The sequence below is a fragment of the Myotis nattereri genome (genome assembly GCF_964212035.1).
Source record: "Myotis nattereri genome assembly, chromosome: 11".
NCBI classification, from domain to species: Eukaryota; Metazoa; Chordata; class Mammalia; order Chiroptera; family Vespertilionidae; genus Myotis; species Myotis nattereri.
Window position 1 is genome coordinate 7,880,704 of NC_138086.1, and position 4,593 is coordinate 7,885,296.

The following is a 4,593-nucleotide window of genomic DNA, read 5'->3' on the forward strand; positions in this document are numbered from 1 at the left end:
TTTGTGGAAGTCAATGGGGAAGTAGATGAATGCAATAGATGTTTCCATAGATCTTACAATCAATTATAAAGAGGCAATTTGAACACTGTGTGCTAAAAATTTCTACAGTAAGGGAAACACGTAAAACACTCACCTGATTAAGACTTGAGGGGTCAGAGATGGCTTCCAGAAAGGAGAAATGTCTTAATAAAGAGAAAGGAATGGTTTGAAGTCAGTGTTTCAGGCCAGGGAAAGTGCAAAATGTCTGAGCAAAGAGAGGGCATGATCTGTTCGAAAGGGGAAAGCATTCAGCATGACTGGAGAATGGAGTGTCAAGAGGGATTGGAAATAGATTGGGTGACAGACTTACACAGCGCTCAGGTTACAAGTGGCTTTGTAAACTGCATGGAGCTTAGACTTTATCTGAAGAGCATTAGGGAGCCATTCAAGCATCTTAAATAGGGCAGAGACATTGTCAAGTTTTGGTTTAGAAAGTTCATTTTAGCCGAAGTATAGAAAATTATCTGGAAGGAGGGCAATTCTGGAAACATCCATCCAATTAGAAGGCTTCTTGCTGCAGTAATTTAGATGAACAATGAGGTTTCTCAAGCCAGAGAAACAGAGAAAATCTGCAATCATTCATACATCCCTTTATTCATTCAACCAATATATATTGACTGTGTCAGGCACTATTCTGGATTTCAGGGATTTAATAGTGAATGAAAGAGACAGGGCCCAAGCCTCTAGTGGTGGATGCTGGCTGGTTGTGATCAGTGCTAGCACAGGGTGCTGACATACCACAGGGCTGACATCTTGCTGGGACTTTGAGGGGTGAACTAAAAGACATATTTTTTTAAAAAAAGTAAAAGGCAAGCTCAGATCTGAATCCAGTTATTCCACAAATATTTATTATTTCCTGTGTGCCAAAAGCTCTTCTTAACATAGAAGATATAGCAGTGAAAAAGACAAATTCTATAGGTCATGGGGCTTAAATTCTAGTGCAAAGCTTCCTTTCTAGTCTTCTGATTAATGAGTATCAGTAGAAAGCTAGACTAGGGGATGACAATAGAGATTACTGGTATATAGGACATACTGATAATCAAAGGTGAAAAAGGAGAAAGCAAGACTAATGCCTAGAGAATTCAGGAAAAGAAACAGCTTTGGGTAAAAAAAGACAAGGTCAGTTTTGTACATGTTGAGTCTGAGGTACCATAGAGATATCAAACAGGAATTCATCAGTAAATAGTACTGTAAAATGGTTAGGTATCTGGGCTCTGTATGCAGCTTGCCTGAGTTCAAATACTAATTCCACCACTTATAAACTCCATTACCTTGGACAAATTAATTAACCAAGTTTTGGCTATTGCCACATCTGAAGTTAGAGTTAGACATTTTGAAATCACATTCATGCATTTGTATAAGTTGTGCATGTCACAAAAGTGTCACACTTAAAGTGACACCACTAATATAATAGATGTAAATTTGTGCATTTATTTTAATAGCTATTTGGTAGATGTAAGCAAGGAAGCATTATCTTTTTCTAGTGTATATAAAGGTACTGAAATAATTAATAGTGGCTCTAATACAGTTGATTATTGGTGCTATCTATATGGTATGAAATTTCCCAAGGAGAGAGTGTTAAGAGAAAAGGGTGAATGGCCTAGGATATCACTTCAAGGATCAACAACAACATTTAAGGAAGTGAAACCTGCAAAGGAGACTGAAAAGGCCTGGCCAGAGAGGTAGGAAGAAAACCAGATGTTCACGATATCATGAAAATTAAGGAAAGAGAATGTAACAAGAAGGACAGAGTCGTTAAACCATTCCAAATGGAGCTGAGAAATCAGGCAACCGAAGAACCAAGAAGTGGCATTGGATTAGAAGTGGTAACCATGGGAATAGAAATGGTGGAGGAACCTGGCTGCTTTGCATAAAAAAGTGAATAGAAGATGATCTTTTGTGTGTGTGAAGAGAAGGTGTGGTGACTTGAAGGAGATGTGAAATCAAAAGGGGTTTTCTCCTTTATTTAAGGCAGGAGAGTCATGAACGTACTTCAATACTAAATATAAGGTGCCAGGAGAAAGGGAGAGGTCAAATTTCTTGAGTGAAGTGGTGGTAATTGATAGAGAAAGATCACTTGGATGTTTGGGGGAGGATGAAATGGGATATCGGGCCTCCTCAAATATCCATCGGTCCATATGTACAATTTCACTGTTCTTCTGGAGGCTTTTCCTCTCACAAGGCCTGAATTTTAGGGCCACCTTAGAACAAATACTCATACAGATTGAAACTGAAGGGATGGAAAAAAATATTGCATGCAAATGCAAATGAAAAAAAAAATAACACTGGGATAAAAATACTGTTATCTGACAAATGAATTCCAAAGAAAGGCCATAAAAGAGACAACAAAGGGCAACACATAATACTAAAGGGATCAATCCAACAGGAGGATATATACTAAGTATAGACTATACCAAATGACACAGCCCTAATAGATGACTCCTTCTGTTATGTTGGTGAAACTTGATTTTTTATCAGAAGCCTGGGGAGTTGGCCAGCAAAGTGACTTGACTGAACCACTCCACTGGGAGCCACTATGGAAAACAGTATGAAGTTACCTCAAAAAATTGAAAATGGATCCCACTTCTGGTTATATGTCCTAAGAAACCTGAAATAACAATCAGAAAGAATACATGCACCCCAATGTTCATAACAGCGTTATTTACAAAAACCAAGACCCGAAAACAGCCCAAGTGCCCGTCAGTGCCCATCCTATATAACAAAATTGACCGTCACACCCTCACACAGATGGTCACCCCATGTGGTCACAAGATGGCTGTGCCCATGTCGTCACAAGATGGCCACCCCCATGTGGTTACAAGATGGCTATGCCCATGTCATCACAGATGGCCGCCCCCATGTCATCACAAGATAGTCACCACAAGATGGCTGGCAGGGGAGGGAAGTTAGGGGTGACCAGGCCAGCAGGGGAGGGCAGTTGGGGGCAATCAGGCTGGCAGGGAAGCAGTTAGGCACCAATCAGGCTGGCAGGGGAATCGTTAGTGGGTGATCAGGCTGGCTGGCAGAAGCGGTTAGGGGCAATCAAGCAGGCAGGCAGGAGAGTGGTTGGGAGCCAGCAGTCCCGGATTGTGAGAAGGTAAGGCTGGGCTGAGGGATACCCCCTCAGTGCATGAATTTCATGCACCGGGCCTCTAGTTATATACATAATGGAAAACTACGTGGCTGTAAAAAAGAAGGCACTCTTATCCTTTGCAACGGTATGGATAGACCTGGAAAGTATTATCCTAAGCACAATAAGCCAGTCAGAGAAAGACAGCTGTCACATGATCTCATTTATCTGTGGAATCTAAAGAACAAAATAAAGTGATGAACAAAATAGGACTAGAGGCATGGATAAATGGAACAGACTCACAGATCTCAGAGGAGAGGAGTGGGAGGAGGATGGGAAAAGATAAACCAAAAATTATATGTGCATATATGCATGACCAATGGACACAGACAACAGAGTGGTGAAGGCCTGCAGGGGGAGTGGGACCATAGTGGAGAGAGACAACAGGGGTACTGGGGGACATCTGTAATAGAGCCAACAATAAAAAAATAATAAATTAGTTGAAAGAAATAATGCAGTGTATATAAATTAAAATGTCATCATGACAGTCTTATAGAGTAAAAAAAAAAAAAAACATGGTTGAAGCACTAAGAAAGCTTGCTGAGTGTCAGATGAGGAGTTTTTCTCAGAGGCTGTTCTAAGAACACTGAAACTGAGATCTGGAAAGATTGGACCTGTCTCCACTATGGCCCCCCTCCCCCCGCAGGTCCAATTGGACCAATTGATAAAACAATCATTAATCATCTGAGTCACTTGGTAAGTTAGTGGCAGTGGCAGAATTAGAATTCAGGTAGTCTTACTCTCAGAACTACAATATTTGTCATGTTATGATCATTAGAAAAACATAGTCTGGTTTTCTTTCTAAAATGTGCCAATATAACCAACTTAAAAATTTTAAAATGTAAATAACACACACATACATTTTTGGCCACATGGTACCTATGAATATGTTACTTAACATTTTTCCCCATAAGAATTATTTTTCTATGCTAATAAACAAAACTGGAATACACAAACACTTTCAGAGAAGGCTTCCAGGATGACTAAGAAAATACTGCTTCTTTGAAATTTCTCTCTATCCAATGATTTTGTAATTCCTTTATTTCACTGAAGCAATGTGATGTGCTATAATAAGAATTCAATCTGTTGTGATATTATTGCCTAGGAATATTAATCAGACTCATAAGCTTAGACATGATTAGGTCTGCCCTCTTCAGACCTTTTCAGACTCAGGATTCTTATTAACTCATCCATTATGTGGCATTTATGCCTAAAAAATGCCTTTTTATTTCCCTAGACTGAAAACAGCTGTTTGTATTTTTCATCCCAGGGTGCCATTTATTGCATTAGCAGGAATCACAGCCTTTGTTTTGTGTTTTCTCTTCTACTACTTTGGTTGAATAATTGGTCTCCTGAGGGCAGCTTGAGGTGGGCAGCCTTGGTTTGTGGCCCCTAATTTGCTCTTCTGTGGGCATAAATTCACA